General features: G+C 42.1%; 1 long non-coding RNA gene across 1 annotated transcript in view; it reads left to right on the top strand.

Annotated features, from left to right (window-relative positions):
* LOC147997088 (uncharacterized) overlaps nucleotides 1–23,024 on the top strand; it is a 53,036-nt gene extending 30,012 nt beyond the window's left edge. The window contains exons 3-6 of the long non-coding RNA XR_015653146.1: nucleotides 4,300–4,457; nucleotides 9,009–9,139; nucleotides 11,618–11,697; nucleotides 22,693–23,024. This is a non-coding gene — a long non-coding RNA (uncharacterized LOC147997088). The remainder of the gene's footprint in view (nucleotides 1–4,299; nucleotides 4,458–9,008; nucleotides 9,140–11,617; nucleotides 11,698–22,692) is intronic.
* Nucleotides 23,025–23,539: the final 515 nt, after the last annotated feature.

The following is a 23,539-nucleotide window of genomic DNA, read 5'->3' as shown; positions in this document are numbered from 1 at the left end:
TATTCCACTGGTCTATCTGCCTGTCTCTGTTCCAATACCATGCAGTTTTTATCACTATTGCTCTGTAATACTGCTTGAGGTCAGGGAGGGTTATTCCCCTGGAAGTCCTTTTATTGTTGAGGATAGTTTTAGCTATCCTGGGTTTTTTGTTACTCCAAATTAATTTGCAAATTGTTGTTTCTATCTCTATGGAGAATTGGATTGGAATTTTGATGGGGATTGCATTGAATTTGGAGATTGCTTTTGGTAAAATGGCCATTTTTACTATATTAATCCTGCATCCACGAGCATGGGAGATTTTTCCATCTCTGAGCTCTTCTTCAGTTTCTTTCTTCGGAGACTTAAAGTTCTTATTATACAGATCTTTCACTTTCACATCGAGGTATTTTATATTATTTGGGACTATTATGAAGGGTTTCGTTTCCTTAATTTCTTTCATGTTCTGTTTATCTTTTGTGTAGAAGAGGGCTACTGATTTGTTTGAGTTAATTTTATACCCAGCCACTTTAATGATGTTGTTTATCAGGCTTTGTAGTTCTCTGGTGGAACTTTTGGGGTCACTTATGTACACTATCATATCATCTGCAAATAGTGATATTTTGACTTCTTCTTTTCCAATTTGTAAGTCCTAGCTTTGGCTAGGACTTTGAGAACTATATCGAATATGTAGGGAGGAGAGAGTGGGCAGCCTTGTCTAGTCCCTGATTTCAGTGAGATTGCTTCAAGTTTCTCTCCATTTAGTTTAATGGACTTAGGTTTGCTGTATATGGCTTTTACTATGTTTAGGTATGAGCCTTGAATTCCTGTTCTTTCCAGGACTTTTATCATGAAGGGGTGTTGAATTTTGTCAAATGCTTTCTCAGCATCTAATGAAATGATCATGTGATTCTTATCTTTGAGTTTGTTTATATAGTGGATTACATTATGGTTTTCCGTATATTAAACCATCCCTGCATGCCTGGGATGAAGCCTACTTGATCATGGTGGATGATCCTTTTGATGTGTTCTTGGATTCTGTTTGTATGAATTTTACTAAGTATTTTTGCATCGATATTTATAAGGGAAATTGGTCTAAAGTTCTCTTTCTTGTTGGGTCTTTGTGTGGTTTAGGTATAAGAGTAATTGTGGTTTCATAGAAGGTATTCGGTAGTGATCCATCTGTTTCAATTTTGTGGAATAGTTTGGATAATATTGGTATGAGGTCTTCTATGAAGGACTGATAGAATTCTGCACTAAACCCGTCTGGACCTGGGCTCTTTTTGGTTGGGAGACCTTTAATGACTGCTTCTATTTCCTTAGGAGTTATGGGGTTGTTTAAATGGTTTATCTGTTCCTGATTTAACTTCGGTACCTGGTATTTGTCTAGAAAATTGTTCATTTCCTCCAGATTTTCAAGTTTTGTTGAATATAGGCTTTTTTAGTAGGATCTGATGATTTTTTTGAATTTCCTCTGATTCTGTTCTTATATGTCCCTTTTCATTTCTGATTTTTTAATTTGGACACAGTCTCTGTGCCCTTTTGTTAGTCTGGCTAAGGGTTTATCTATCTTGTTGATTTCCTCAAAGAACCAGTTTTTTGTTCTGTTGATTCTTTGTATAGTCCTTTTTGTTTCTACTTGGTTGATTTCAGCCCTGAGTTTGATTATTTCCTGCCTTCTTCTACACCTGGGTATATTTGCTTCTTTTTGTTCTAGAGCTTTTAGGTGTGCTGTCAACCTGCTGAAGTATGCTTTCTCCTGTTTCTTTCTGCAGGCACTCAGAGCTATGAGTTTTCCTCTTAGCCCAGGGTTCATTGTGTCCCATAAGTTTTGGTATTTGTACCTTCATTTTCATGAAATTCTAAGAAGTCTTTAATTTCTTTCTTATTTCTTCCTTCACCAAATTATCTTGAGTAGAGCGTTGTTCAACTTCCATGTATCTGTGGGCCTTCTTTCCTTGTTGTTATTGAAGACCAGCCTGAGTCCATGGTGGTCTGATGGGTTGCAAGGGATTATTTCTATTTTTATATATCTTTTAAGGCCTGTTTTGTGACCAATTATATGGTCAAGTTTGGAATAGGTTTCAGGAGGTGGTGAGAAGAAGGCATATCCTTTTGTTTTAGGATGGAATGTTCTATAAATATCCGTTAAGTCCATTTGGATCTTAACTTCTGTAAGTCTCTCTATGTCTCTGTTTAATTTCTGTTTCTATGGTTCATTGATGAGAGTGGGGTGTTGAAATCTCCTACTATTATTGTGTGAGGTGCAATGTGTGCTTTGAGCTTTAGTAAGGTTTCTTTTATGTATGTGGGTGCCCTTGTATTTGGAGCATAGATATTCAGGATTGAGAGTTCATCTTGGTGGATTTTTCCTTTGATGAATATGAAGTATCATACCTTATCTTTTTGGTTTTCCAGGCTTTTACTTTGAGGTGGTGTCTGTCTTTGTCTCTGAGGTGTGTTTCCTGTAGGCGGCAAAATTCTGGGTCCTCTTTACATATCCAGTCTGTTAATCTGCATCTTTTTATTGGAGAATTGAGTTCATGATGTTGAGAGATGTTAAGGAATAGTGATTGTTTCTTCCTATTATTTCATATTTTTAGGTGGGATTATGTTTGTGTACTTCTCTTCTTTTGGTTTTGTTGCAAGGATATTACTTTCTTGCTTTTTCTAGGGTGTAGTTTACTTCCTTGTGTTCGGCTTTACAATTTATTATCCTTTGTAGGGCTAGGTTTGTAGAAAGATACTGTGTAAATTTGGTTTTGTCATGGAATATCTTGATTTCTCCATCTATGCTACTTGAGAGTTTTGCTGGAGAGTTATGCTAATTGAGAGTAGCCTGGCCTGGCATTTGTGCTCTCATAGGGTCTGTATGACATCTGCCCAGGATCTTCTGGCTTTCATAGTCTCTGGTGAGAAGTCTAGTGTAATTCTGATAGGTCTCCCCTTTTATGTTACTTGTCCTTTTTTCCCTTACCGCTTTTTATATTCTTTCTTTGTTTTGTGCATTTGGTGTTTTGACTATTATGTGACAGGAGGAATTTCTTTTCTGGTCCAATCTATTTGGAGTTCTGTAGGCTTCTTGTATGTTTATGGGCATCTCTTTCTTTAGGTTAGGGAAGTTTTCTTCTATGATTTTGTTGAAGATATTTACTAGCCCTTTAAGTGGGAGTCTTCACTCTCTTCTATACCTATTATCCTTAGGTTTGACCTTCTCATTGTGTCCTGGATTTCCTGTGTGTTTTGGGTTAGGAGCTTTTTCCCTTTTCCATTACCTTTGACAGTTGTGTTGATGTTTTCTATGGTATCTGCTGCTCCTGAGATTCTCAATTCTATCTCTTGTATTCTGTTGGTGATGCTCACATCCATGACTCCTGATCTCTTTCCTAGGTTTTCTATCTCCATGGCATTCTCTCTGTGTGCTTTATTTTTTTTCTATTTCTGTTTTTAACTTGTTGATGGTTTTGTTCATTTCCTTCTCCTGTTTGGTTGTTTTTTCAGTAGTTCTTTTAAGGGATTTTTGTGTTTCCTCTTTAAGTGCTTCTACTTGTTTACTCGTGTTATCCTGTAATTCCTTAAGGGAGTTATTTATGACCTTCTTAAAGTCTTCCATCATCATGATAAAGTGTGATTTCAAATCTAGATCTTGTTTTTATGGTGTGTTTGGATATCCAGTGTTTGCTTTAGTGGAAGAACTGGGCTCTGATGATGCCAATAGTCTTGGTTTTTGTTGCTTGGGTTTGCTGCACTTGCCTCTCACTATCAGGTTGTCTCTGGTATTAGCCGTTCTTGCCATTTCTAGTGGTGGCTTCACCTTCCTGTGGGCCTGTGTGCTAGCGCTCCAGTAGACCTGGTTTTTTTCAGCCAGTTATGGGAAGAAAGTGTTCTGTTCTCAGGCGTGTAGTTGCTCCTGGGGGCTGGCTCTCAGCTCTCTGTGAGGCCATCAGCCAGAAGGAAGGGTTCTGTCCCTGCTGTTTCTAGGTCCTTGTGCTCAGATGACACAGGTGGTGCTAGGCGGTTTCCTCTTTTGTAGGGAATGTGAACAGAAAATAGTATCCTCTGGTTTCACAGGAGTGTCTGCACCTCAGAGGGTCGGGGGTTTGGGTGCAGGGAGCTGTTTGACCAGTTCAGTTCAGATCTGGGTGCCAATCTGGACTGCAGGGCTCCTGCAGCTGACTGCTCCTATATTCCTGTGTCCAGAGGCACTATGCGGTTTCCTCTTGGGCTAGGGTTGTGTGCAAAGGTGGGCAGAGAGGCAGTCTGTTCTGCCCTGCAGTCTCAGGATTGCCTTCACTTCTGGGTGATCAGTTCTCTCCCCCACAGGATTTGGGAGCAGGGAGCTATGGACCGGGATCTGAGAAGTTGGAGCCAGAGCAAGAAACCAGAAGTGCCTGGTCCCAGAGGACTTCTGCCTTTGTGTGTCCTGAGTCCACCTGGCAGGTCACTTGGAGCAGAAAAGTTCACCTTACCTCTGCTTTCAGGTGTGTAGTTACTCCTGTGGGCTGGCTTTCAGCTCTCTGTGAGAACAGCAGCCAGAAGCTGGGTCTTCACTTCTATTCAACTGATTAACCTGTCTGTCTCTGTATCAATATGCTGTATCAACCATGCAGTTGGGGTTTTTTTTCCTTTTTTCTTTTAATCACTATTGCTCTGTAGGAGAGCCTGAGGGGTCAGGAATGGTGACCCAGCCATTCTGTCATTATTAAGAATTGTTTTTGCTATTCTGGGTTCTTTTTTGTTTTGTTTTGTTTTTTGTTTTTTGTTTTTTTGCCTTTCCAGATGAATTTGAGAATTGCTCTTTCCATATCTTTGAAGAATTGTCTTGGGTTTTTGGGGGGGATTGCATTGAATCTGTAGATTGCCTTTGGTAGGATGGCCATTTTTACTATGTTAATTTTTGCAATCCATGAGCATGGGAGATCTCTTCATTTTCTGAGGTCTTCAATTTCTTTCCTGAGAGACTTAAAGTTCTTATCATAAAGATCGTTCACTTGTTTGGTTAGAGTTATCCCAAGATATTTTATATTATCTGTCGCTATTATGAAGGGAATTGTTTCCCTAATTTCTTTCTCAGCCTGTTTATCATTTGTATAAAGGAAGGCTACTGATTTATTTGAGTTAATTTTATATCCGGCCATTTTGCTGAAGTTGTTCATCAGCTGGAGAAGTTCTCTGGTAGAACTTTTGGAGTCACTTATGAATACTGTTATATCATCTGCAAATAGTGATAACCTTAATTCCTCTTTGACAATTTGTATCCCCTTCATCTCTTTTTGTTGTCTTATTGTTCTAGCTAGCACTTTGAGTAGAGCATATCCATATTGAATAGATATGGGGAGAGTGAGCATCCTTGTTTTGTCTCAGATTACTTAGTCAGATTGCTTCAAGTATCTCACCATTTTATTTGATATTGGCCATTGGTTTGCAGTAAATTGCTTTTTATTATGTTTAGGTATGGGCCTTGAATTCCTGATCTCTCCCATACTTTTAACATGAAGAGGTGTTGTATTTTGTCATATGCCTTTTCTGCATCATCTGATTTTTCTCTTTCAGTTTGTTTATATGTTGGGTTCCATTAATGGATTTTTGTATATTGAGCCAACCTTGCATCCCTTGGAAGAAGCCTACTTGATCATGATGAATTATGATTTTGATGTGTTCTTGGATTCAGTTTGCAAGAATTTTATTGAATATTTTTGCATCGATATTCATAAGTAAGATTGGCCTGAAGTTCTCTTTTTTGGTAGGGTCCTTGTGTGGTTTAGGTATCAGCATAATTGTGGCTTCACAGAATGAATTAGGTAGTGTTCATTCTTTTTCCATTTTGTGGAATAGTTTGAGGAATATCAGGTCTTCTTTGAAGGTATGGTAGAATTCTGAACTAAATCCATCTGGCCCTGGGCTTTTGTTGATTGGGAGGTTTTTGATGAATTCTTATATTTCTTTATGGAATATGGGCCTGTTTAGAAAGTTTATCTGCTCTTGATTTAACTTTGGTATGTGGTAGCTATCTAGAAAACCATTCATTTCATCTAGATTTTCCAGTTTTGTTGGGTATAGGCTTTTGTAGTAGGATCTGATGATTTTTTAGATTCCTTCTATTTCTGTTGTTACATCTCCTTTTTCATTTCTGATTTTGTTAATCTGGATACTGACTCTGGGCCCTTTAGTTAGTTTGGTTAGGAGTTTATCTGTCTTGTTGATTCTCTCAAAGAACCAGGTTTTGGTTTTGCTGATTCTTTGTATTGTTCTTTTAGTTTCTATTTGGTTGATTTCAGCCCTGAGTTTGACTCTTTCCTGCCTTCTATTCTTCTTAGGTGAGTTTGCTTCTTTTTGTTCTAGAGCTCTCAGGTATGTTGTTGAGTTGCTAGTATAAGATCTCTCCAGTTTCTTTACCAGTGCACTGAATACTATGAATTTTCCTCTTAATACTGCTTTCATTGTGTCCCATAAGTTTGGGTATAATGTGTCAACATTTTCATTAAATTCCAGGAAGTCTTTAATTTCTGTCTTTATTTCATCCTAGACCAAATTATCATTGAGAAGAGAGTTGGTCAGTTTCCACATATATGTGGGTTTTCTGTTGCTTTTGGTATTATTGAAGACCAGCTTTAGGCCATGGTGGTCTGATAGGGTGCATGGGATTATTTCAATTTTCTTGTATTGGTTGAGGGTTGTTTTGTGACCAATTATATGGTCAATTTTGGAGAAAGTGAGATGCTGAATAGAAGGTGTATCCTTTAGTTTTAGGGTAAAATGTTCTATAGATATCTGTTAAATTCATTTGGTTCATAACTTCTATTAGTTTCACTGTGTCTCTGTTTAGTTTCTGTTTCAATGACCTATCCATTCATGAGAGTGGGGTGTTGAAGTCTCCCACTATTATTATATGGGGTTCAGTGTGTGTTTTGAGCTTTACTAAAGTTTCTTCTATGAATGTGGGTGCCCTTGCATTTGGGGCATAGATGTTCAGAATTGGGACTTTCTCTTGGTGGATTTTCCCTTTGATGAATAGGAAGTGTCCTTCCTCATCACATTTGATAACTATTTTATTGGATATTAGGACGGCAAGTCCAGCTTGTTTCTTGGAACCATTTGCTTGGTAGACCTTTTTCCATTCTTTAACTCTGAGATAGTGTCTGTCTTTGTTAATGAGGTGTGTTACTTGTATGCAGCAAAATGCTGGTTCTTTTTTTGTGTATCCAGTCTGTTAGCTTATGTCTTTTTATAGGTGAGTTGAGTTCATTAATATTGAGAGATATTAAAGACGATTTTTGATTCCTGTTATATTCGCTTTTGTAGTTACCTTTATGTGCTTATAGTTTTTCTCCTTTTGACTTTGTTGTGAGATGCTTAATATCTTGTCTTTTGTTTGGTATAGATATCTTCCTTATATTGGAGTTTTTCTTCTAGGATTTATTGTAGGGCTGGATTTGTAGGTAGATACTGTTTGAACTTGGTTTTGTCGTGGAGTGTTTTGGCTTCTCCATCTATGTTGAGTGAGAGCTTTGCTGGGTATAGTAGCCTAGGCTAGCATTTATGTTCTCTTAGAATCTGCATGACCTCTGACTAGGCTCTTCTGGCTTTCATAGACTCTGTTGAGAAGTCTGGTGTAATTCTGACAGGTCTGCCTTTTTATGTTACTTGGCCCTTTTCCCTTGAAGCCTTTAACATTCTTTCTTTTTTTCTGTTCTTTAGTGTTTTGACTATTATGTGATAAGAAGATTTTCTTTTCTGGTCCGATTTATTTGGTGTTCTCTAGGCTTCTTGTACCATTATGGCCATCTCTTTCTTTAGGTTGGGGAAGTTTTCTTCTATGATTTTGTTAAAAACGTTTTCAAGTCCTTTGAGCTGGGAATCTTCATTCTCCTCTATTCCAATTATTCTTAAATTTGGCTTTTTCATTGTGTCCTGAATTTCCTGGATGTTTTAGGTCAGGAGTTTTTTATGGTTTGAATTTTCTTTGACTGTTGTGTCAATCTCTTCTACCATATCTTCTACACCTGAGATTCTCTCTTCTATCTCTTGTATTCTGTTGGTGATACTTACATCTGTAATTCTTGACCTCCTTCCTAGGTTTTCCATTTCCTGGTTTGTTTCCATTTGTGTTTTCTATATTGTTTCTACATCCATTTTTAGGTCTTGGACTGCTTTATGCAATTTCTTCACCTGTTTGTGTTTTCCTGTATTTCTTTAAGGGGTTTATTTGTTTCCTTTTTAAGGGCTTCTACCTGTTTACCTGTGTTTTCCTGTATTTGTTTCAGTGAGTTATTTATATCTTCCTTAAAGGACTCTATTATCTTCATGAGATAGGATTTTAGGTCAGCTTCCCAATTTTCAGGTGTGTTGGTATATTCAGGGCTTGCTGTGGTGGAAGAATTGGATTTTGATGATGTCCATGTATATTGTCTTCTGTTGCTTATGGTCTTGCATTTCCTTTTCACCATCTGGTTATCCCTACTGTTTGCTGGTCTGGGTGACTCTGTCTGGAGCCTACCTCTTTTGTCTCTGGGTTGAAACAGGTCTCCTGGTAGGTCTGTGGCCCTGGCTGTAGCAGACTTTCTGTGGGGTCTTCCAACTGGAGTGCCTTCAGAGGGTCAGAGAAGCAGTGATTTGTTGCCTTGCCTTCAGTAGATCTCCTGGAGGTCTTCAGACTGTTGGGTCTTCAGAGGAGCAGTCACACTATTGTCCCATGAGAAGCTGTTCTTGGTGTGGGGGGTGTCAATGGACTATGGTTTCTGTTTCCTTGTGTGCAGTCACACTCCAAGGAGGCTTTCAGTCTTTTGGGTCAATAGCCTTGCATGCTTTATAGCCCCTGGGAAGTCTTCAGACTGTGGTGTCAATTGCCCAGTTGCTCTGGGTACAGAGGAACTCCTGGCATGCCTCCAAGCTATGGTATCTTAGGTCCAGTGGATCTCCTGGGATGTCTCCAATTGTGGTGTCAGATGCTCTGGGTGCAGCAGATCTCCTGGGATGCCTCAGGATGTGGTATCAAATGTTCTGAGTACAGTGGTTCTTCTGGTATGTTTCAGGATATGTCAAATGTCCTGAGTGCAGTGGATCCTCTGGTATGTGTGCAGACATAGCCTCTTCCAGGGAGCAGACTTGCTAGCAGTCTGTCCAAGCAGAAAGGACCAAGCAGAACAGGATTGGTACTCCACAGGTGAGGGGTTTGGGTAGGTGGGGGGTTCCCTGAGTCCACTGGCCCCAGCAACTGCTGTAGGACTTGGGGGGGTAGTTCTTACCAAATGCTGAGTACAGTGGATCGTCTGATATGTCTTAGGATATAGCCTCTTCCAGGGAGCAGACTAACTAGCAGTCTGTCTCCGCAGAATGGACCAGACCGAGATACTATTAAATTAGGTTCTTCCTCAGTCTTTGTGCACCTTCAGATCTAAGAACCTACAACCCTGATCTGATATTTGCTTCCCTACCCTTCTCCAGCTTCCTCCTGGCCTGAGGGTTAGGTAATGTGATGCTTAGAATGAGATATATCCTATATCCCTCAGCATTTGAAGATTCCATACAAAGGATTAGGTGATGCAGTCTTGGTGCAAGGATGTCTGTACTGGGAACATTCCATTCCATGTGTACACTCTCTGCTCTCTGCTTGCTATTGGAGATGTGGGCTCTCAGTTTCTGCTCCAGCAGCCATGTCTGCTGCTTGCTACCATGCTGCCCTGTATGATGGGACTCTTACCCCTTGGAGCTATAAGCAAATTGAATCCTTCCTTTTTTCCTAATATCTTGCTCCTTGTATTTTACCACAGCAATAGAAATGCAACTAACGCAGGTTCCACACCAGTAAGCAGTTTGTCCTGTGTCTGAATTGGTGCTATGCCTAGGGTCAGTGAGATCAGACTGAGGTTGTGTGTGTGGGGAAAAAAAGGATTCACTAATGTGCTTCTCCATTCATCCCTATATACAATGTGAAAGTAAAGTTAAAAGAAATTCTGGGGGTGATGAGGTCAGGTGGGAGGGTAAGCTGGCACAGTGCTCCAAGTTCACTCAAGACCTCAAGTTGCATTGTTTTCTTTAGGGCCACATTTTTCTCTCTGAGCTCAGTTATTGCATTACCACTAAATGATTAATGATAAATTAATTATCTGTGTTCTTAAATTGGGTACTGTTTATCCATTTTACAACATTTAAAAATGCACCGCATGTAGAAGATAAGTCTTTTCCCCTGTCTTTATCTTCTTGTGCCCTTCCTGAAGAAACTGCAGTTATTCACTGCTCTCCACACTCCTCTAGCTCTGACCTTGGTCTGTAGAGAGCCAGATGATAGATATTTTACTCTCTGTGGACCACTAAATCTGTATCGCAACCCTTCACCTCTCCTGGAGATACTTGGAAGCAGCTAAACACTATGAAGTGTCTGTGTTCTGAGAAGACTGATAGACAATGAAATTGGAACCCCATGAACTTTCCAGGAGATTGTGTTAATCTTTTGAGCTTATTCTATTGGTTTCTTTCCCAACCACTAGAGGAAATAATGGTAGATATGGACAGGTCACAGAGCTCCTCAAGGTGACAATACTTAACAGCTAAGAAAGGGAAAATGTGAAATACTTCAGATGACAAGCCCCCAGGGGATTGGTAAATATTTGAGATGACAGACATGAAAATTGCCATGAACTGGTCATTCTACAATGTTAAATCTATCAAAACAGCATATTTTGCCTCATCCATTTATATAATGGCTTGCCAATATAAATGTAAGACTTTAAAAAGTACAAAGAAATGAGCTCGACATGTGGTGTAGTTGGCAGTACAATTGTTAACTTCAAAATGAAAGCAGTCAACATGGATATATGTGTTTCAATATTCATAACTACATATAGTACTATAAACATTATCTATATATTATATACTCAGACATGTCATAGGTACAACTCGATAGGTAGCAGGCTGGATTTGACCCTTTGGCTATAGTTTGCTGACCTTTGCATATTCAACCACATGTCAATATCTATTTCTTCTACTTGATTTTAGGGGTTATTTATTTATTTATATGGACAGGGTCTCTTGATGTAGTCCTAAGTGTTCAGAATCTCAATATGTAGACCAAGTTGGCCTTGAACTCGAAGAGATTTACCTGCCTTTGCCTACAAAGTGCTGGGATTAAAGGCAAGCAGTACCATGCCTGACAGTTTATTTTATTTTTTTATTATGTGTTTGATGTGTCTATGTGAATGTGTGCCACTTCATAGAGGTCAGGAGAGGGTGTTAAATCTCCTGCAGCTGGACAGGCAGCTATGTGTTCCCTGATGTGGGTGCTGGGAACTGAACTTCAGTGTGGCAGAGCAGCAGACTCTGAACTTCTGAGTCATCGCTCCACCCCTCCCATCTATTTCTTTATACACAACTCTGTCATACCATTCTACACTAGGATATTTATATTAAGGTTCCTATTCCTAGAATCCTCTTTCTATATCCTGTGATATTTAGGAATATGCTTGATAGAGTGAGTACCAAGAGCTGTCTAATATCTGCTTTTTATGAGTAACACAGCTACAGACAACTTGCACACTTTTTTATGTGCCTCTGTGAATGTCTGTAGAATAAATTCGCAAAAAATGTGATCAATTAGATACAAATAGAATGAATCTTCTGACAGCTGATTTGCTTCTATTCACAGCAGCTTTCATGTCCAGACTACAGGAAGTGCTATGTGGTTCTGAATCCTTCCAGAAATCAACTGTTAATAGAGATCCCAGAGTGAGTAGACAAAACTAGAACATATAGGAATGTCTTAATGTCGCGGCTAGGTTTTGTATTGCAGTAACAAAAGATCATGACCAAAAGCAACTTGCCAGCTTATAACCCTCTTCACAGGAAGTTGGGGAAGGAACTTGGAGGAAGCTGAAGCAGAAACCATGGGGAAGGGCTGATTACAGAGTCTTTATCCAAGGCTAGCTCAGCCTGCTTTCTTATGGACCTCCACTCCTGGTCAAGGACCGTCTGAAATGTAGGTCCTCTCACAGCAATCGTTTATTAAGAAAATGAATCACAACTTGTCCACAGGACAACCTGGTAGGGCATTTTCCCAGTTGAGGCTCGTGTCATCTTGGCATAAAACCAGATTGCACACTTAGTGACTACATTGCGTGGCAGTGGGTTTCTAACACCCTCACATACTGTGAACTCCACAGAGTCTAGCTGATCCACTCAGGTACCACTTGAGGCTCCCTAAACACCCAAAGAACTGACTGGGACTGACAAGGTCTGGAATGGGTATAAAAGCAAGACTCTCAAATTTTTATGATTTACAAGTGATCCACTCTAAAAGAGACTATGGACTAATTTTAGTGAGTTTTTTTTATCTGAATGCCATTTAAATGAATCCTGTAGAAAAGCATTCTTTAGTAGTTCTCTCTAAAAATATCAGACATATCTTAGTTTGTCATATAATAAGTTCTGTTTATATGCATAAAAATTTTTGCACCTAGAAAAAATCGGCATCAGAAAAATACAAATAACGGGCAATAAAAAAAATTAGATATGTCCTCCATCTACCAAATGACATTATATTCTAGGCTGGTGTCTCCTCACTCTAAAATGAGAGTGTTACGGTATTTGGTATGTAAGGCTCTTTCTAGCTTTGGAACTGTGCAAAATGTGAAATAAGAACAAATTTTCATATAGTCAGTGTAGAGACAGTGTGGTGGTTTGATTAAGAAATGTTCTCCTTATTGGGCCAAACATTTGAACACTTGGTTCTTACTTACTTGTGCTGTTTTGATAGACTATAGGAAAGCATAATTTTCTGAGGAGCCACCAGATTGATTTGCAGAGTGGTCGCACCAGTTTACAACCCCACCAGCAATGGAGGAGTGTTCCTCTTTCTTCACATTCTCACCAGCATGTACTAGTACTTGAGCTTTTGATCTTAGCCATTCTGATTGGTGCAGGGTAGACACTCAGCATCGTTTTGATTTGCGTTTCCCTGATGACTAAGGGTGTTAAACATTTCTTTAGGTGCTTCTCAGCCATTCAAGATTCCTCAGTTGAAAATTCTGTTTAGTTCTGTACCCCAACTTTTAATTGGGGTTCAACTCTCTCTCTCTCTCTCTCTCTCTCTCTCTCTCTCTCTCACACACACACACACACACACACACACACACACAATTTATTCCGTTGTAAAAGAAATGAAGTAGCTTGCACAATGCAGCAAAACCCCATAATTTCCACACAGGAGAGAAAGGAAGGCAAAGTTGTCAAAGGGAGCGAGCATGGGAGCGAACAGCCGAAAGCTGTGACTTGATCTACATTTGGCTCACTTGAATAAGCCATCTGAGAAGGGAGACTTTGCAGTTTTGAGATTCACACTGTGTACAAGATGGAAACAGACCGATTGCTCAGAAGGATAATTGTCCTTGGTATTGCCAAAGAAATGCCTCTCTCCAGAGAGTTCTGGAACTACTAAACATAAAGAACCACACTGTCAGTGCTCCACTGCTACTGAAATTCAATGCATGTTCTCACAGTTAAACAAAACTCCAATTCAGCAAGGGCCACCACGCAGATCTTGTTCCTTACCTTGTCACTGCTGGAACAAACACTGGAAGGAACCAGCGTGGAGAAGGGAAGGAATATATGTACTTTGCTTCAAGGTGTTTGAGGTTTCAAATAATTTTTTTTTGGTGGCAACATTGTTTCTGGGCATACAGTGGGCTAGTGGAGCATGGTAAATGGGAATGGTGGACAGAGTTCTTCATCTCCCAGAGTGGCTGGGAGGAGAGAGGTGGCAAAGGCCCAGAACCACAGTATATAGTCACTAGTTATTCCAGAGTCTTCCTGAGGCCACCACCTCCCAGCTCCATATCTGAACAGTGTAAATTGGGAGCCTGTCTTAGTTAGGGTTTCCATTGCTGTGACGAGACACCATGACCAAAGCAACTCTTATAAAGGCGAACATTTAATTACGAATAGCTTACAGTTTCAGAGGTTTGGTTCATTATTATCATAATGGGATACACAGCAGAGTCCAGTCAGCCAAGGGGCTGGAGGAGATGAGCGTTCTACACCTTGATTCAAAGGTAGCCAGGAGACTAGATTGTTTTCAACTGCAAATAGTTTGAGCATTTAAGACCTCAAAGCCTCCACAGTGACACACTTCCTTTGACAAAGCTACACCTCCTCCAATAAGGACACACCTAATAGTGACACTCCCTATGGGCCAAGCATTCAAACACATGAATCTACGGGGACCAAAACTATTCAAACCATCGTAGAGTCATTCTTCAATACATGAGCTTTGGGATCACAAAGTGTGTGTGTGTGTGTGTGTGTGTGTGTGTACTTATATATATGTGTGTTTTTGTGTATGTATATACCTTGTTAACCGTAACAGATGCTACATGGTAGGATTAAAATAGAGAAGTCTCTGCTGGTCTCCTTGGGTTGAGGATAAGCTTGGTTGGACTCTGAGGGTTATGTATGTGATAGTACATCATACTGTTTCAATTGAGCTTTCATATTCCTGCAGGGTTAGAGGTGAACCAGGCTTGAAAACAACTCTGAAACAAGCAATGGATTCAGTAATGACAGGAGGCAACATGTCACTCTGGGTCATCAGCTGAATTTTGTTTGATTGCTCTCAAGGTATACATAGCCAATAACAAAGAAGCTGTACCATTTGTCAGTGCTCTGAAGTGAAAGATCAGGAGTATACTTGGAGTCAGAATGAGTTGGGCTCCTGGCTTGTCACCTTGAAGGGGATAAACATTTGGAAAGAGTAGGAACAAAATATGAAGGGTTCACAGGACAGGTTTACTGTGTGTGTGGCACTTTGGAGAAGAGAATTCCTGGAAGAAAGAGCTTGTTCTGAATTGGTTACCACTGGAATTTGGGCAACTGTGATTATGAATCTGCAGTTTTGATCTAGAAGACAGAAAGGATGGATCATGGCTAACACTGTGATTATTATGAAACTCTCAAGTGTAGGGAGTCTGGTTGTGATTATGATGTTATTTTTGTGTGTACTCAGATATGATTGTGTGTCAGGCTTATTTTGTCTCACTTCATTATAGTGATAAGTGACCTTCTACCATAGGAATAGCAAGACCCACCTCTGAGCTACTAAGCCTGCTCTTGACTGCTGTTGACCATTCTCTTTCTGACTCTGTGTGTTTAGAAGAGCGATTAAGGGTGTACCCACTGCATAATGAGGAAGAGGGCATGCTTTTAGTAAAACTTAGGTCTAAATCTTTCCAAGAACTAGGCAACAATGGGCAACAAGGCCTTTTTATTCCATGCAATGAGAAAATAATTGAATGCCTCAAAAGTTTTAAGGCAATTCCTCAAAACAGATATTGACATGTTAATCCTGGAGCTGAGTTATCTGGTCCTGTTACCAAGAATATGTGTGGGAGCGTCTCTTATTGTTTTTTTCAAGTTATAACCATGGCAGTCTCATGTTACACAATTAAAAAGAAAGATCTTTTATAATGCATACTCGAGGATGTCCAATAATGGCCCAATGGGTAAAAGCAGATGTTGCCAAACTGACAACCTGAGTTCTGTCCTCTGAACCCAAATATTGGGAGGAGAGAACCAATTTCTCCAAGTTGTCTTCTGGCTTCTACGTGTGTGTGTGTGTGTGTGTGTGTGTGTGTGTGTGTATTTATAATTTTATGTTTCACTTGAATTTCTGATAGGAACACATGTTGTCTTTTTCCCTTGTTAGGGTTTTTGTTTTAGTTTTTCTTTTGTTTTGCTCTTAAGATTTCCTTTTCTTACAGATAGAAGATTGAGAGATTGGAAGTTTATGCTAGAACATAGATGAATATACTTTATGTTGCTGTGAAATTATATAAAACAATGCTGTCTTTTATCCCGCACTAGCTCCGACACCTTGGTGCCTGATGACATCTGTTGGATGTCTTCATCTCAGTCAGCAAAGCCTCTCACCCGCTCTGCTCCATCCCATATCACACTGCCGACGGCTTCTCTCTGAGCCTGGCAACAATCTCTCTACCCATCTAGTTCCCAAGGCAGGCTGCCACCATGCAAGACATACACATCCCATTTCCATGGCAGCCCAGTGTCTCCAGCCACCACAGATTCTCTTGAATTCAATTAAATCGCCACATGAAAGAACACACAACACAAAAATCTCTGATTCAACTGATAGGATATAACTGCTCACCTAGACATACAAAGCCCTGTACACATCCATCCCTTAAGAATATTCATAACGACCTGTAAATGTGCAGAGAGGAATCTTAATATCAGCCTCCATGTTCTCTCTGCTGCTTCTCCTCCCTCTAGTCTCCTCCTCCTCTCTAAAGCTTTTCTCCTGCCCATCCTTCCTTCTTGTCCAATGACAGGCCTTGTTCTATTTTGTACCTGCCTTCACCTGCGTGATGACATCATCCAACATCTTTATTTTTCAATAGTATCACCTAAAATCCATGAGATGGTATTGACACAAAACCAGATCCTTTTTCAAGGCAGGTTTTGCTTTGGTTTCTGGCCATTTCTTTTGTCTTTTCTTTTTCTTGTAGTAGTCCATGTTAGTTCATTTTCTGGAGGCTAAACACCTTGCATTTTTCTTCACTTGATCCTTAGTCTCGCCGGCCAGGGAATTTGAGCAACAACAACGATCATTTCATGATGTCAGAATGAGTCAAATGAACTCATTGACTGGATTTCTTTCTAAATGTAAAGGTTTGTAGGGTCTTCTCTTCTCTTGTTCTGAGCTTGAATTTTCTTTGGCTTTTTAATGATTGCTGTTAGTCTATCTGGTCCACAACTTCAAACTATTAGTTTTAGTTACTCAAGGTCATTTTTGGTACCAAAATCTAAAATGGACATATCTAATGTGGAAAAACTTAAAATAAAATTTATTACAGGGCATTGTTAAAGGAAGCATCCTGGAATATAGGTCAGGAATGGAGAATTTGCTTAGATGTATAGCAAAAAACATCAGCAAAACACACATACACACACACACACACACACACACACTACATACATGCACACATGCATGCACACATGGTATATATATGTAATCATTATAATTGTTCTGTTGATTAGTATTTATCATTAATCACTTTTCCATCCAGTATTTATTAAAGTTATCTATTTTTGCTGTATATGTATAGAAAAAGCCAGACTTCATGTGTGTGTATAATTCATGATACCCATGTTTTCAGGTATTTGAGGATTGGTTTGGCACAGAACACCTGTGGATAAGTAGGACTGCTATTTATTTTAATAGGCTGTGCTCTCCATGCTGTAGTCCGCTTTCTTGCACTGGGGACCTGTCCTAACCTTAGCTTATTTTTATTCTTTCTTACTATTAAGCTGCCCTGGCATCTGGGTATTTTTGTTGAGCACATTGGAGATCAAACACCTAGGGCGGTAGAGTGTTAAGGGTGAAAGATAAGTGGATTAACTATGACAGCTGGGAGTGCTGCAGAGACAGATGTGGGTTAACCCAGAGATCTCTGTGTGCTGCAGAGACAGATGTGGGTTAATCCAGAGCTCTCAGTGTGCTGCAGAGACAGATGTGGGTTAATCACGAGTACTGTGTGTGCTGCATAGACAGATGTGGGTTAACCCCGAGTACTGGGTTTGCTGCTGAGACAGATGTGGGTTAACCCAGAGATCTCAGTGTGCTGCACAGACAGATGTGGGCTAACCCCGAGTACTGGGTGTGCTGCATAGATAGATGTGGGTTAACCCAGAAATCTCGGTGTGCTGCATAGACAGATGTGGGTTAATCACGAGTACTGTGTGTGCTGCATAGACAGACGTGGGTTAACCCAGAGATCTCGGTGTGCTGCATAGACAGATGTGGATTAACCCCGAGTTCAGGGTGTGCTGCATAGACAGATATGGGTTAATCCCGAGTTGAGGGTTTGCTGCATAGACAGATGTGGGTTAACCGTGAGTTCAGGGTGTGCTGCATAGACAGATGTGGGTTAATCCCGAGTTCAGGTTTGCTGCATAGACAGATGTGGGTTAACCCAGAGATCTCTGTGTGCTGCATAGACAGATGTGGGTTAACCCCGAGTACTGGGTTTGCTGCTGAGACAGATGTGGTTAACCCAGAGATCTCAGTGTGCTGCATAGACAGATGTGGGTTAACCCCGAGTACTGGGTGTGCTGCATGGACAGATGTGGGTTAACCCAGAGATCTCGGTGTGCTGCAGAGACAGATGTGGGTTAACCATGAGTTCAGGGCGTGCTACATAGACAGAAGTGGGTCAACCTCGAGTTCAGGGTTTCCTGCATAGACAGATGTGGGGTAACGCAGAGATCTCGGTGTGCTGCATAGACAGATGTGGGTTAATCACGAGTACTGTGTGTGCTGCATAGACAGATGTGGGATAACCCAGAGATCTCGGTATGCTGCATAAACAGATGTGGGTTAACCCCGAGTTCAGGGTGTGCTGCATACACAGATCTGGGTTAACCCCGAGTTCAGGGTTTGCTGCATACACAGATGTGTGTTAACCTCAAGTTCAGGGTGTGCTGCATAGACAGATGTGGGTTAACCCAGAGATTTCAGTGTGCTGCATAGACATGTGGGTTAACCATGAGTACTGGGTGTGCTGCATAGACAGACGTGGGTTAACCCAGAGATCTAGGTGTGCTGCATAGACAGATGTGGGTTAATCACGAGTACTATGTGTGCTGCATAGACAGACGTGGGTTAACCCAGAGATCTCAGTGTGCTGCATAGACAGATGTGGGTTGATCACGAGTACTGTGTGTGCTGCATAGACAGATGTGGGTTAACCCCGAGTACTGGGTTTGCTGCTGAGACAGATGTGGTTAACCCAGAGATCTCAGTGTGCTGCAGAGACAGATGTGGGTTAACCCAGAGATCTCAGTGTGCTGCATAGACAGATGTGGGTTAATCACGAGTACTGTGTGTGCTGCATAGACAGATGTGGGTTAACCCCGAGTACTGGGTTTGCTGCTGAGACAGATGTGGTTAACCCAGAGATCTCAGTGTGCTGCATAGACAGATGTGGGTTAACCCAGAGGTCTTAGTGTGCTGCATAGACAGATGTGGGTTAACCCTGAGTACTGTGTGTGCTACATAGACAGATGTGGGTTAACCCAGAGATCTCAGTGTGCTGCATAGACAGATGTGGGTTAACCCAGAGATCTCAGTGTGCTGCATAGACAGATGTGGGTTAATCACGAGTACTGTGTGTGCTGCATAGACAGATGTGGGTTAACCCCGAGTACTGGGTTTGCTGCTGAGACAGATGTGGTTAACCCAGAGATCTCAGTGTGCTGCATAGACAGATGTGGGTTAACCCAGAGGACTTAGTGTGCTGCATAGACAGATGTGGGTTAACCCTGAGTACTGTGTGTGCTGCATAGACAGATGTGGGTTAACCCAGAGATCTCAGTGTGCTGCATAGACAGATGTGGGTTAATCCCGAGTACTGGGTGTGCTACATAGACAGATGTGGGTTAACCCCGAATTCATGGTGTGCTGCATAGACAGATGTGGATTAACCCCGAGTACTGCGTGTGCTGCATAGACAGATGTGGGTTAACCTTGAGTTCAGGAAGTGCAGCATAGACAGATGTGGGTTAACCCAGAGATCTCAGTGTGCTGCAGAGACAGATGGGGGTTAACCCCGAGTACTGGGTATGCTGCATAGACAGATGTGGGTTAACCCACAGATCTTGGTGTGCTGCATAGACAGATGTGGGTTAATTCCGAGTACTGGGTGTGCTGCAGAGACAGATGTGGGTTAACCCCGAGTACTGGGTGTGCTGCAGAGACAGATATAGGTTAACCCAGAGATCTCAGTGTGCTGCATAGACAGATGTGGGTTAACCCCGAATACTGGGTGTGCTGCAGAGACAGATGTGGGTTAACCCCGAGTACTGGGTTTGCTGCTGAGACAGATGTGGTTAACCCAGAGATCTCAGTGTGCTGCATAGACAGATGTGGGTTAACCCAGAGGTCTTAGTGTGCTGCATAGACAGATGTGGGTTAACCCTGAGTACTGTGTGTGCTACATAGACAGATGTGGGTTAACCCAGAGATCTCAGTGTGCTGCATAGACAGATGTGGGTTAACCCAGAGATCTCAGTGTGCTACATAGACAGATGTGGGTTAATCACGAGTACTGTGTGTGCTGCATAGACAGATGTGGGTTAACCCCGAGTACTGGGTTTGCTGCTGAGACAGATGTGGTTAACCCAGAGATCTCAGTGTGCTGCATAGACAGATGTGGGTTAACCCAGAGGTCTTAGTGTGCTGCATAGACAGATGTGGGTTAACCCTGAGTACTGTGTGTGCTACATAGACAGATGTGGGTTAACCCAGAGATCTCAGTGTGCTGCATAGACAGATGTGGGTTAACCCAGAGGTCTTAGTGTGCTGCATAGACAGATGTGGGTTAATTCCGAGTACTGGGTGTGCTGCAGAGACAGATGTGGGTTAACCCCGAGTACTGGGTGTGCTGCAGAGACAGATATGGGTTAACCCAGAGATCTCAGTGTGCTGCATAGACAGATGTGGGTTAACCCTGAGTACTGCGTGTGCTGCATAGACAGATGTGGGTTAACCCAGAGATCTCAGTGTGCTGCAGAGACAGATGGGGGTTAACCCCGAGTACTGGGTGTGCTGCATAGACAGATGTGGGTTAACCCAGAGATCTCAGTGTGCTGCATAGACAGATGTGGGTTAATTCCGAGTACTGGGTGTGCTGCAGAGACAGATGTGGGTTAACCCCGAGTACTGGGTGTGCTGCAGAGACAGATATGGGTTAACCCAGAGATCTCAGTGTGCTGCATAGACAGATGTGGGTTAACCCCGAATACTGGGTGTGCTGCAGAGACAGATGTGGGTTAACCCAGAGATCTCAGTGTGCTGCAGAGACAGAAGTGGGTTAACCCAGAGTACTGGGTGTGCTGCATAGACAGATGTGGGTTAATCACGAGTACTGTGTGTGCTGCATAGACAGATGTGGGTTAACCCCGAGTACTGGGTTTGCTGCTGAGACAAGATGTGGTTAACCCAGAGATCTCAGTGTGCTGCATAGACAGATGTGGGTTAACCCAGAGGTCTTAGTGTGCTGCATAGACAGATGTGGGTTAATCACGAGTACTGTGTGTGCTGCATAGACAGATGTGGGTTAACCCCGAGTACTGGGTTTGCTGCTGAGACAGATGTGGTTAACCCAGAGATCTCAGTGTGCTGCATAGACAGATGTGGGTTAACCCAGAGGTCTTAGTGTGCTGCATAGACAGATGTGGGTTAACCCTGAGTACTGTGTGTGCTGCATAGACAGATGTGGGTTAACCCAGAGATCTCAGTGTGCTGCATAGACAGATGTGGGTTAATCCCGAGTACTGGGTGTGCTACATAGACAGATGTGGGTTAACCCCGAATTCAGGGTGTGCTGCATAGACAGATGTGGATTAACCCCGAGTACTGCGTGTGCTGCATAGACAGATGTGGGTTGATCACGAGTACTGTGTGTGCTGCATAGACAGATGTGGGTTAACCCCGAGTACTGGGTTTGCTGCTGAGACAGATGTGGTTAACCCAGAGATCTCAGTGTGCTGCAGAGACAGATGTGGGTTAACCCAGAGATCTCAGTGTGCTGCATAGACAGATGTGGGTTAATCACGAGTACTGTGTGTGCTGCATAGACAGATGTGGGTTAACCCCGAGTACTGGGTTTGCTGCTGAGACAGATGTGGTTAACCCAGAGATCTCAGTGTGCTGCATAGACAGATGTGGGTTAACCCAGAGGACTTAGTGTGCTGCATAGACAGATGTGGGTTAACCCTGAGTACTGTGTGTGCTGCATAGACAGATGTGGGTTAACCCAGAGATCTCAGTGTGCTGCATAGACAGATGTGGGTTAATCCCGAGTACTGGGTGTGCTACATAGACAGATGTGGGTTAACCCCGAATTCAGGGTGTGCTGCATAGACAGATGTGGATTAACCCCGAGTACTGCGTGTGCTGCATAGACAGATGTGGGTTAACCTTGAGTTCAGGAAGTGCAGCATAGACAGATGTGGGTTAACCCAGAGATCTCAGTGTGCTGCAGAGACAGATGGGGGTTAACCCCGAGTACTGGGTATGCTGCATAGACAGATGTGGGTTAACCCACAGATCTTGGTGTGCTGCATAGACAGATGTGGGTTAATTCCGAGTACTGGGTGTGCTGCAGAGACAGATGTGGGTTAACCCCGAGTACTGGGTGTGCTGCAGAGACAGATATAGGTTAACCCAGAGATCTCAGTGTGCTGCATAGACAGATGTGGGTTAACCCCGAATACTGGGTGTGCTGCAGAGACAGATGTGGGTTAACCCAGAGATCTGGGTGTTGTCCAGAGATAGACGTGGGTTAGCCCAGAGATCTCGGTGTGCTGCAGAGACAGATGGGGGTTAAACCAGAAAGCAGGGTGGGCTACAGTGACATATTTTGTTTAACCTGACAGCCAAGTAGGCTTCAGTGACAGAGACATGTGTTACCATGTACTGATGGGTGGGTTGGCAGAATAGATGTGGCTTAACAATGACGGTTGTGTTCACTACCTTGACAGATGTGGATCAACTGTGTCATGTTTCCTCTCTAGTTTTGGGTATTTCAGTTAAGTGTTTGGATGAGTCTCAAGAGATTTCGAACTTTTGACTTTTAATGTTGCAACTGGTATGGACTATGGGGACTTTTGAAGTTGGTCTAAATGTATTTTGCATTATGCTATTTTTAGGTATGGCCCTATAGACTCTTATGTGTGAATAAGCCTATGGGGGCCAGGGATTGGAATGTGATCGTTTGCATATTCAACCAAGGGAATGGCACTAGTAGAAGTTGTGGCCTTGTTGGAGGAACTCTGTCACCGTGGGGGTGGACTTGGAGACCCTCCTCCTAGCTACCTGAGGATGCCAAGTCTGTTCCTGGCTTCCTTTGGATGAAGATGTAGAACTCTCAGCTCCTCCTGCACCATGCCTGCCTGGATGCTGCCATGCTCCTGCCTTGATGTTAGTGACTGAACCTCTGAACCTGTAAGTAAGCCCAAATTAAATGTTGTCATTTATAATACTTGCCTTGGTCATGGTGTCTGTTCACAGCAGTAAAATCCTAAGACTCAGCAACCCTCTGGCATGCTTGGTGATGGAGGTATTCAAGGTCCGGGCTGGCTGGCCCTCCTTACTGACCCCTTGTCTTAGGACCTCTTCCCTTGAGTGAGCCCTCTTTCTCTCCTGAAGACAGTTTCTTTGTCTCAGTGCTGGAAAATCCTAGGCCTAGGTAAACTGTTCTTTTGCCGTTCAGGTGCTGGCTCAGATCTCAGACCCTATGTATCCTCATGATAATCTGGTGATCTGGCCTAGCTGCCTTCTTTCCTAGTTATCATATTTATCCTTGGAACACTGGTAGGTACTCTCCTCACTCAAAGGGAATGTCTTTGCTGCTGCTTTCAGACTCCCTACTGGGGCCCCTCCTGGTCTTAAAGGCTTCCTAATTCACAGGCTCAATTTGGCCCCAATACCCACCGGATAATAACTCTAAATGGCATCTTAATGAAACTTTGAAAAAAAATCGTTTACAACTCTTCC

This window comes from Rattus norvegicus, chromosome 1 (assembly GCF_021556685.1).
Source record: "Rattus norvegicus strain SHRSP/BbbUtx chromosome 1, alternate assembly SHRSP_T2T, whole genome shotgun sequence".
In the NCBI taxonomy this organism is placed as follows: domain Eukaryota; kingdom Metazoa; phylum Chordata; class Mammalia; order Rodentia; family Muridae; genus Rattus; species Rattus norvegicus.
The sequence above is the reverse complement of the archived record's forward strand: the minus strand, read 5'-3'. Positions and strand labels throughout refer to the sequence as shown.